This window comes from Pygoscelis adeliae, unplaced genomic scaffold (assembly GCF_000699105.1).
Source record: "Pygoscelis adeliae isolate BGI_AS28 unplaced genomic scaffold, ASM69910v1 Scaffold286, whole genome shotgun sequence".
Classification (NCBI taxonomy): Eukaryota; Metazoa; Chordata; class Aves; order Sphenisciformes; family Spheniscidae; genus Pygoscelis; species Pygoscelis adeliae.
Window position 1 is genome coordinate 7,414,515 of NW_008825076.1, and position 10,933 is coordinate 7,425,447.

The following is a 10,933-nucleotide window of genomic DNA, read 5'->3' on the forward strand; positions in this document are numbered from 1 at the left end:
GAAACAAAGCCATGTGCAGGCAGAGCTGGTTTTGACAGAAGCCCCCATTAGTATTTCCGACTTCACAATGAAACCGAGTTTCTTTTCCAGTAATTCTATCAATCACATTCTCTCTCAGCAAATCGACACATGACCCTTCCCATACTGGGTAAAACAGCTCTTAAAGGAAATACAATAGGGAACATCTCGCGTTAATCTCATCTCAGTTATTTGACTGTTTTCCACTAACCTTTCATTCTGCCAAATTTAATTAAATCGGCTGCTTTTCCGACTATAACCTGTTCCTTCACTGTTTGGATGTTCCCTTCAATTCATAATGGTGAAGGCATATATGATATGCAGCTAGGAAGGACTTAGCCAAGCTATTTTCTTAAAATATTTCTCAGCAATGAATAACGAATGACACCAAATTAGTTTATTTTATCCAGACCATACGGAGTCAACACAATACAGATTCCTAAGACTTGTGTTGTGCTCCTGACTGCCATTAATTTTAAAATCCAGGATCCTTGTGTTGTACACACCATGTGTATGTGTATAGGATTAGAGGAGGTGGTGTGAATATATTATGTTGAATATATTACATTGATTTTATTTTTTTAATTGCTGCATTGATAGGATTTAGAAAACCTCATGCTCATAAGAATAAAAAGGTCTGACTATAGCAGCGGTGTCACGAGTGTGGAATTTCAAGCCTATCTGCAAAAATGCAAGCAAGTATGAATTATGACCAATATTATGAATATTTATTCACCTACACTGGTCTTCTTGATGATCTTTTTCAAGCTTCCAGCCCGACAGCTTAAAGAAGGCGGCAATTTTACCTGAATTGTGAAAGGTTTTTCTTCCTCTTTTTAATCAAGCGAGATATACCAGAAAACAAATCAGGCTGATAAAAACAGAAGTCAGATTTACAAGAAAAACAGCTGTAACAGCTAAATGGCTTAAAGCAGAGAAAGTAGGAAAACAGCATGCGGGGCTAATGATGGGTGGTTTTCAGGTTTCAGAATACGTTAAGACATTCTCCCTGTTTGTTAAATTGCTCTGGCAACATTTGACAGCAAAGGTTTTGTGGATTGTAAGAGTGCAATGGACATAACTAGGATATTTTTTTTTCCCCAAAGCCTGGCCTTTGGGTAATCACCAAGAAGTTACACACTATAGGAAGAATTTGGTTTGCACAAGTCCAAAGAAGGTCATTTTTTATTTTCAAAAATGTTTCTCAGATTGTTGTTTACTTTCCCTTCTCTTGGTCTGCCTGGGGTTTTTGGATTTTTTCTGTCTCTCAACACTCACTCCTTTTGTCAGAAAGTGGCAGACACAAACTGGAAGCAGCATCAATTTAATGCTGGCATATTTACCAAAGGGCACCTCTCAGCAGCGACAGTTGCTGCGTGACCACCTAGACATTGAACTATAGCTCATCTCTTCCTGTCCAAGAAAAGCCGAATGTAATTTCATGGTTTTACAAAAATTGCCTCAGCCAAAAGTTAGGCGGCTTATTCCTCGGGTCTCCTTTTAAGTGCTTTGCAAGATGACCTGGCATCTCTGGGGCATAAAGCCTGCAAAATATTGACAGGAATTGAAAGCAGCGTCTGCTGGATCTGAGTTGCTTCTTGTTTCTGCCAAGATGCAGAAGGGTGCCAACTTCTGCGCTGCTACCCAGGGCGGTTGCCACCAGAGGGAAGGCTGCTGGAGATGGGTACTTCTGCAGCCCTCCTCATCGGAGTGGCTGAGTGCTTCAGCAAACTAATGGATTTTTATTCTTACGATATCACTGTGAGATAAGAAAGTGTTTTCATTTCATTTTGAAGTGTTATTTTCAATTTCTTTGGGGCACGGAAAAATTAAATGACCTACTAAAGGTCACTTGGGGAGTGTTTGGGAAAATGCAAAAGAAATCCAGGTCTTCCAAGCTGCAGCCTGCAGCCTTAATCACAGCCCTACTCTGTTTTGGCACCGACTCAGTGGCTGTAGTCAGGATCAAAATACATTAGCCAAGATATTCGTCGTATCTCTTTTTTTTAATGAAATTTATTTGTAGCTCATACCAGCTCACTGCCACTCCCTTGCATGACTATCAGTGGTGACAATCAGAAGCATGTAATTCATTTTCCTTATTTCTCTCCTGCTTCCTTGTGGACTTATGTCTGATCTGTAGTTTGGATCACTGAAGAGTAACCCATTTCTAATGATTCTGTGATTCTAATTTTGGCCTTAAATGAGAGAACCATATGAGAAGCTCATTGACAGTCTTTCTAAACAGGAAACTGTTTAGATACTATCCAAGGACAGAGGTACTGTTACAGCGGAGTTTCTGATAGTAATTTTGATAATAATTCTGATAATCATTTTAAAGTCAGTCCATAGCGCTTGAATAGCTTCAATAGACTGCGCACAACCTAAGTGCCTTTATGGGACTCCTTGAGGCATGGAAATCTATTAGGTCCCTCAGTGGCAGCATCAGTACGTAAAACATTTTAAGACTAGAAAAGAAATGCTACAGAACACTGGCCTCTTTTTGGTGTTGGTGTTCTTTTCATACTGATCTTCTGAAAACAGCCGAGTCCTTATTTTCTGTTTGCTCCAGGTTTGGTGTCCTATTTGCCAAGGCTCAGTCAAATAAAACCAAAAAAATCCCAACAATGTTATGTTCATGTTATAAATCTTCCCAAAACTGGACAATACTGTCACAGTCCTAAATATAGAGGTACTATTTACAATTTGGGTGAACTTTAAAGAATGAGGACAATTTTAAAGCACTATTTCAGATATGAAAAAAATTCTTTGGGCTTAGAAGTTTTTCAAGCAACTACATTCAAGTTTTGACAAATGTCTGCTCTCAAATATCAGATAAAAAATTTTGTGACCTCTAATCCCCATCCTTTGCAACTTGAAGTCTAGAACAAGTATCAGGTTAAATGGACCCTACTTGGCTATTAACCTTGTATACAGCATACTTCAAAACACGCTGTTTCCATAAGTGGTGGCCAGCTGGGGTCAGAGCGTGGCAAACCCTCTGCAAGGTGCGTTTGGGACAGTTGACTATTTTGGTGGATGTATTTTCCAGTAGGTCCCTTTCTTTGGGCAAAAGTTGCTGCATTGATATTCCTCATGTGTTCCACCGCAGTGGGGTTTCAGCTTGGGTGTTTTTTCAAAACCTTGATAGCCCAGGCTCAGTGTCTGATCCCTCAGGAATAAAACTCACTCCAAAAAAAAAAAATCTATCAGATGAATGTGGTTGCGGCATATCGCACTCAAAAGCATCTCTGTTCCTGTTTAATACATCCCTTCCTATGCACAGTATTGCTAGCACCAGGCATTAAGAAAATCATGAAAATGATCCACCAGAATCCCCGGTCTCTGTTGCCATTTTCAGTTATTTGTCTGCTGGGGAGGGGGCGGGTCTGGTTTTGTTTCGGGGCTTTTTAGTGTTTGGAGTTTATATTTCTAAGCTTCCCTTTGTATCCCTGACAACTAGCAGATCGCTTTCTGAGATGAGATTCTCAGTCAATAACACCGCTCCCGGAGCTGGCTGTTCAGCAAAATCCTGGCTCTCACAATGAAATTAGGAGGATGAGCAATTCAGTTTGGTTCACGCGTCTTCTGTCCTGGAGGCTACGGGGAGATACAGCCAGGATGCTGGAAGGCTTTCGGTATGACTGGTAGGGTCTTCTCTGTACCTAGCGTGTCCTTTGGAAGGGTTTCCACTTTCACCACTTTCATTGTCTGAATAACACAAAAAAAGGCAGCCAGGGGCAACAGCCACTGAACTGTTTGGTCTCACACTACTAAAAGGCCAAACAGAGTAGACTCCTGAAAGGCCTTCCAGTGTTCTTTGATTTTATAACCTCTCTGTGATAAAAAGATCATATTCGCTCTCTTTCAGGTAGCTTTTAAAGCACTTCCTCACGCTTTCATACGAAAGCTCAGTTCGCTATTGCTGGGTGTTGTACCCACCACCAGAAGCTGTTTTGCTTTCAGAAGCTGCCACACAAAAGAGAAAATAACTGCTAAGCTGGAGCAGGTCCCATTTACACCTACGTGGGAGATTCAACACCCTCCCTGGGAGAAGCTGAAAGGGTTGATCGCGTGTCTGCTGGTTCTGAATGGGTTAAAATGTGTAAATTGTAACACATTACGATACGATCTTAAAGTGCAGTAGCTTAAGAGAGAAAAAGATGAGTGGTATAAGGTGTGAGATGCCATGGGTTACAAGCCTCGGGTGCTGAGAGGGAAAGTGTTAAAAAAAAGCTTAATTGCTGGTTGTTAATCAGGCTGCCAGGTGACAGCTATTAAAGGCGGATTGTCAATACAGGTGTGGTGCCAAATGAAAATCGTGAGGTCGGCTTGTGGCCTTTGGACCTTTATTTGTCTCAGAAAAAATTGGTATGTGTTAGGCTGATTTCTGAAGATTTGTGAAACAGCTCTTTCAGCCTGGCGGTGTGGGTGAAAACCACCAATGCTTCGGCTGGTGAGTCAGAGCAAGTACTAGAAGTGCTCATCAGAACGACTCCTGAATAACTATTTTCCTTCTTTCTGAGTCATGCACGTTCAGCGCTGCTGGCAGAAATCCTCCGTCGTGGGGAGGGTTAGCACGAGAAGTCATCCTCTCCCTGCCTCCTCTGTACACTCCAGTTAACTATGACGTGCGTGGGAGTGGAGCGGTGTGTGAGCCCGGGATGACCCTTAGCACGGGGGGTGCTTCACCCTTTGAGAATAGCAGAGGAAAATCTCCCACGGGCGTTTGCTTGGCGTGTGCCGGCTTTCCCACCCTCCGGCTCTCCGTGCAATACCACCAGGCTGAAAAGCGGTGGCGTGAGCGGCCGGGCAGCGCTGCAGCCTTGGTTTTAATAGCACGGGAGAAGTGGGAGCATGCTACAAAGTGCGGTTTGGAGAGCTGTGGTTGGTGGGACTGAGGCTTTTTCTGAGCCGGAGGCATTTATCAATATCTGGATGACAGGCAGGTTTGGTCAGATGGTAACAGGAATTCACGGGGTCTGACCTGCATGTCAGAGGCCGGGATGTTTCACATCGACACCTTTGTTGAGGAAGAAAGCCAGCTTAATTAACACACCACTGTTTCCAGGAGAGTAAACTGTGCGTTGCTAGATAGAGTTAGACCAAGGCACTGCCCCTGCTCAAGAGCTCTGCAATCGCAGGTAGCTCATAAAATCAGACATGCCCAGATGCTTGTGGAGGGGAAACACTGTGCCGTGCTGGACGAAAAGCCAATACAACGCCATCTAAATGGAGAAAATAAACCTGTTTGCTTCACTGTTCATGGTCGTGCAGCACTGAGTAAGTAGCCCAGTTTATCTTAAAAATGGGGTCCCCTCCCTTGTTATAGCCCTGTCCTAGCAGGAGCGTGAAACGCCTCCGATAGTAGCTGGACCTGTATAGCGAGGTTGAGATGGAGCAAAACTGCATCTTTTTAGCTCAGGCAGCAGCAGCTTCTGCATTAAGATTCATGGGCCTGGGGTTCGATGTCTGCTGAGGTTGCTGCATACATGACACAATGCTGCGCTATATGTAAGGAATGAAAAGGTCAAGTTATATCAGAGACTCTGCTTGACTCTGGCACACGGGTGAAGCTCACTCACCACCACCGCCGTCGCTGGGGGGGGGGAACTGCGAAAGGTGCCTGGTGCTCTGGTTGTTCTGTGAGAGCTGCCTTCTCCACTGAGCTCCCAGAATAGGGTTTTCTTCTGGAAATCTGTCTTCATATTTAACTGTGGCTAAGTAGGAAGTATTAAGGGATAAATGCCTTAAAAGGTCTGCCTGTGAGCTTTGTTTAAATGATGGCTAGTTAGATCTCTTCGGAAAAAGTATTTCTGCTAGAGTCAAGTGAATGTTTAGGGGGAGTTTGTTTATTTGTTTTCAAATCGGCTTTCCCGACTCTGGTACAATATTTATTACCAGTGTGTTCACCATCAACTTGCTTACACCAAAAAAAGTAAACATCAAATCTTCGCTAGCATGTAAAGAAATGACTTAGAAAAGAAAAGAGCGGAACATCCCATATTCTTCTCATTGGTATTGCAAAAGTAAGGGGAGATGGAAAAACACATAAATATAAAGAAGATGTGAGGATAGCCATGGAAGGAAATAGGATTTAGATTTTCTAGCTCTTTCACCAATAGACTCCTACTCAGTACATCCTACAGCAACATCCTGGTAATCTTATTTGCTTTAGCAGATGTGATGCTAAAATCAGCTAGTCATACATTTCTCAGGAAGCGGTAATTAATTGGACAATATTTGTACAGAGCTTTGAAAATGTAGGTCCTAATTTTGCAAACCCTTTGTCCATAATGCAGATTAAATTAATCACATAATTACCACATTTCTGGACTTCGGCATACTCAGTTACCCAGCTTGTGTGTGATTTTACAATAATTGCATGCGTAAACCAGGAATAGCCGTATTCCTAAAAATACCGTGCACGCACATTTGAAAATTGGGATCACAGCATTTTGTTACAAGGATTTCATTTTAAAATACTTTGTTCTTTTAGACTCTCTGTCTGAATATTATTTAGTTTCATTTATAACCTCTCGGCAAGACCATGTGCAGCTCGGCCAGGGATTTGAGTTGGTGTCTTTCATGCCGGCCTGTATCTTGATGGGGAGAGCCTCTTGCAATAACTGTGATTTTGTTTGGGGCACCTATTTCTTTGTGTGTGTCGATGGAATGGGCTGGTTCAGTGATATCAATCGGTGTTAAGTCTTAAACCATTTTCACACAAACATATTGTGGTATTTGGACTGACAGGGGTTTTATTCTTTTTCTTCCTAAAAAGTTGTTTGTACACAGAGAATGCTGAGAGATCTGGCTTCTGCTTTAGCTCAATTTGTCATACTTTCTACCTAGACCAAAAGGATTCTATCCCCAATTTAATATACTCTTTTGAACGTTTTTGCTCCCCAGACCCTGTATTAGATTGCTCCAGCATCTCACTCCTTTAGTGGTGAAGGACCTACTAATTTCCAGCCTAAATTTATTCATGGCCAGTTTATACCCATTTGTTCTTGTGTCAACATTGTCCTTTAGTTTAAATTGCTCCTTTGCCTTCCTAGTGTTTATCCTCCTGATGTATTTATAGACAGCAATCATATCTGCTATCAGCCTTCATTTTGCTAGACTAAACAAGCCAAGCTCTTCTAGGCTATTCCCCGGTGATGGGCTCTTCACTGCTGGCACCTGGTCGAATCCGGGTTGCTCAGCAGTGAATACGAGGGACCTGGACTGTGCACAGCATCCCGATGAGCCCTCAGTGCTTGGCACAAGGAATTAATATTGCCGTATCTGCAATGCTAATACCGCACATGATGCGTTTGCCGACAGCGTTTGTGTCTTGCTCAGCGGCAGGGAGCTGGTGGGACGTGGTGCCAGTCCTCCTTGCTCATGTCCAATAAACCAGCTTCCGGAAAAGTTTTGTTACTGGTCCCTTGCTGCATTATCTTGTATTTTGTACTATTAAATCACATCTTGCTTCTGTTATTCAATTGTCAGGTTACCCTTCTTCCAAGCTGTTGCTTCTTCCTGTACAAGGCACTGCTGTCATTTGAACCAAGCCCTTGGTCAACTTCCCATTAACGAGCTTAACCAATTTCTTCAACTAATTCCCATCTTTTGGAATTTAGCTGACGTGTTTCTTTGTGGCACTGTATCAGATGATTGACAGAAGAGCGGACAGATTAGAACTGCCACAGTACCTTTAATTATTCTTTGCTTCATAATTTTTTCCTTCAGAAGCACTTCTTAGTTTTTAGGTCAGACTAAAAGCTCTGCGCTTATCAAGATGAGGTTTTTTCCTTGGCTTAAGTAGAAGAATCACATTTACTTTCCTCTAGCGTGAAGATTTGTTAGATTTATTAAAACTACGGGCCACTGGACCTCCCGAGGACTTCACTGGGGCTCGGTTTTTAGTCTAGACCCCCTTGGGGCAGAGGCTCATTTCTTCAGTTCCACAGCATCACCATCAGAGCAAACATACAGTAACTGCTTCATTTCTTTGGGTTAGGACCATTTTGTGTTACCTCTATGCTGTAGTTTCTGCCCTGTGCTATTTAAAATGTCATTTTTGTAAAGAAAGAGAATATGGGAATTATTCTGTATGATCAAACTGCCATCAAGAAAATGTCTCTCGTGCTTGGGGGCACGGGGCTGCCTTTTTTTTTTTTTTTTTAATAGTCGTAAAAATAACAATAATATTAGGACAACAAACTAAGATGCCCCTGGAGATGTTGTGACAAATTGGAAGGACATGCTGAAATTGAAATTGATTGAATAGTTCAATAAAATCAGCTTAATGCACAAAAGCAAAAAGGTTAGCTACAGAAAAACAAAAAAATCAGTAATTTTTTATCTGCTGGGGCCAATCTCACTGAAGATTGAATTAGTTATAAACTAAAACTAGGCACTTGAAAACACCACCCTTATATGCCCACACTGGAGCCTTTCGGATGGAACTGGACGTGGATGGCAACCAAGTGCCTAAAGGTTTGACAAATCTCAGACGACTTCCATTTGGTGGACTTTGCAGTGTTACGTTTACAGTCGGACTCGATGGTCTTAAAGGTCTTTTCCAACCTAAATGTTTCTGTGATTCTGTTCTATGATTTACATGTCTTTGTGTTTTATACAACTTTAAGTACAAACCAAGGCCGTTCTCCATGTCAGATTGCACTTTTGCTCTAAACACAGTAGTTATGTCTTCAGCGGATGGAAATCAGTGCAACTTTGGTTTCCACCAGCAGCTCACCTCTCGCGTGTCCCTGATTGCTGCAGAAGCCTCCGGTATCCTGAGATACAGCGCCCGTCTCACACGTGTGCATTCCCGTAACGATCCTACCTGATCACCCCATCCATTTGGGATCTGCTATAATTCCTTGCGTTTTCTCACTAGGCTTGGGCTCCCTGCGCTTGCTTGCACATGTGCAGCGCTCCTTTGCCATCCTTCCCTTCTTCCCGTCCTTATGCACCAGCTCTTTGTGGCTGGTACATTTGTACATGACTAAATTCTGGGCATTTTCATTTTTTGGCACTGTATTATCTGATTGATATAATCTTTCTTTTAAATTTCTTTAATTTAGTGTTCTGAATTTGTGTGGGATTTTTTTATTAACACTGTGCTACGATGCTCAGTGAAAGGCGCTTTGCTAAATAAAAAAAACTGCATTGTAAACCTGAGATTAATAAGACGGGGTCTGTGAGTACGCGCACACACATGCGTGTGTCATCAGAGTATGTATAATTTAATAAGCAGTAAAATGGTGAAGTTAACAAAACTTTTAAATGAGACTTTCCTCTTGTACAAGAGGATTCATTTTTCCAGGGGAAGCTTTGGTTAAGAAGTGAATAAAGCAAGCTAGAAAGGAGCTGAAGGCGGTGGGAGGTTTGCAGGCTGGGTCCCGGTATGAATAAGTGCTTGTGCAGACGGAGTGTGACCTTATCCAAGGTCTACAGTTTGTTCTCGGAGTTCAGATTAAAGTTTGCATAACTGTGTCACGAGTTTCGGAATTGCTTTTGACACATAAACAGAGCTGCCTTTGCTGTGCCCTAGCTGGAGGCACGCTGACGCGACAGTCCCGGCTTGCTCTGGTGGGCACACCTGGGAGTGTGACCTGGGAGCCCAGCAGCTGTAAAGAGGTCAGCCTGCAAACATGGTAAAATAGAAAAACGCCAAGTTAAGAAAGAAGCACCCCCGCCGATGAGGCTGTTTCATCGCCCTCTTGGCTGACGGAAGGGAAGGAACGTTTTTTTCCTGCAGTCGCTGCCGAAGCAGTGAAGCTTTTACAATAACGTGCAACAGCTACACCATCAGATCGGAAACGCTGTGAATTACGTGTCTCCATCTCACTGCAGTGAAACATTAGCGGTGGCTTTGCCATTTAGATGCAGTGTTGAAATGGAGCCTCTCATGTGGGCCTCCGACCTGTTTTCTAATTTAGGTGGAATCCGATTGCTGCTATTTTTTTAAATTTCCTTCCCCCCTTCTATGATTTAAACCTAATTTGGCTCACAAGTATTTGGCCTGTTAGGGAATGCTACTGTCAGCCTCCCAAGTTGTCTATAAGAGAGAATAAGGAAGGAAAAGCTAAATATGAAATAGAAATTACATTCATTAATAAGGACCTTTCAGCCTTACTATTACCCGGTGCTTTACAAATGGAGTAATGAATGGCAACTTTTTGCATGAGGAAAAACAAGGGCTAACAATAGTTTCTCCCTCATGTTTTATTACACAAGGTAGCAAGAGATAATGAAAGTGCATTTCCATAATATATTCCAGCTGCAAGGTGCTGATAGATCCCTGTGTGTGATATCCTGTCAATTTAGCAGGTTAATATCTGTCAATTAAAAGTCCTGGAATCAAGATAAAGCTAAAATTCAGATCTCTCTTATTCTAGCAACTCAGAAGAATTAAAGAATTAAGCCAGTTACAGCACTTCAGGAATGTTTATGTAGGAGAGACCTAATTAACCTAATTCTTGCCCTTTGAAATTTCAAAGGACATTTGACATTTTACACACGCTTGTAACATCGGCACCCGAACGGAGCAGCCCTCGAGTATCTAAACTGTGTTCCGAGAGCGGGAGCAATCCAGCATGCGGCAGGTCTCTCCTCCCAGTGAAGTCCCTCCACTTGGCTTTGCACAAAGCTTTTCCTGCATAACGTTGTACCTCCATTTGGTTTTCACACCCTTCGGGCTCTCCGATGTGCTGTCGGAGCCGCTTGGTCCTTGCATCCCAGCTCAAGTCTGTAATTGCACCTTAAACCTTAAGGAATAGGCAGTGATGCTTAGCTTTGCCCTGAGTCACACAGATTTTGGCTGGATCCCTCCCTGGTTCTCAGCGCATCGCTTTGCCCATATTTCAGGGAGGAGCTCTGCTTTCCTATCTGCCTGTAAAGCGCTCCGTGTACCCTG

At 42.7% G+C, this 10,933-nt stretch overlaps 1 protein-coding gene across 1 annotated transcript in view; it reads left to right on the forward strand.

Annotated features, from left to right (window-relative positions):
• The window catches only part of CDH4 (cadherin 4, type 1, R-cadherin (retinal)), a 188,882-nt gene that overhangs the window by 128,001 nt on the left and 49,948 nt on the right, over positions 1-10,933 (forward strand). The window lies entirely within an intron of this gene.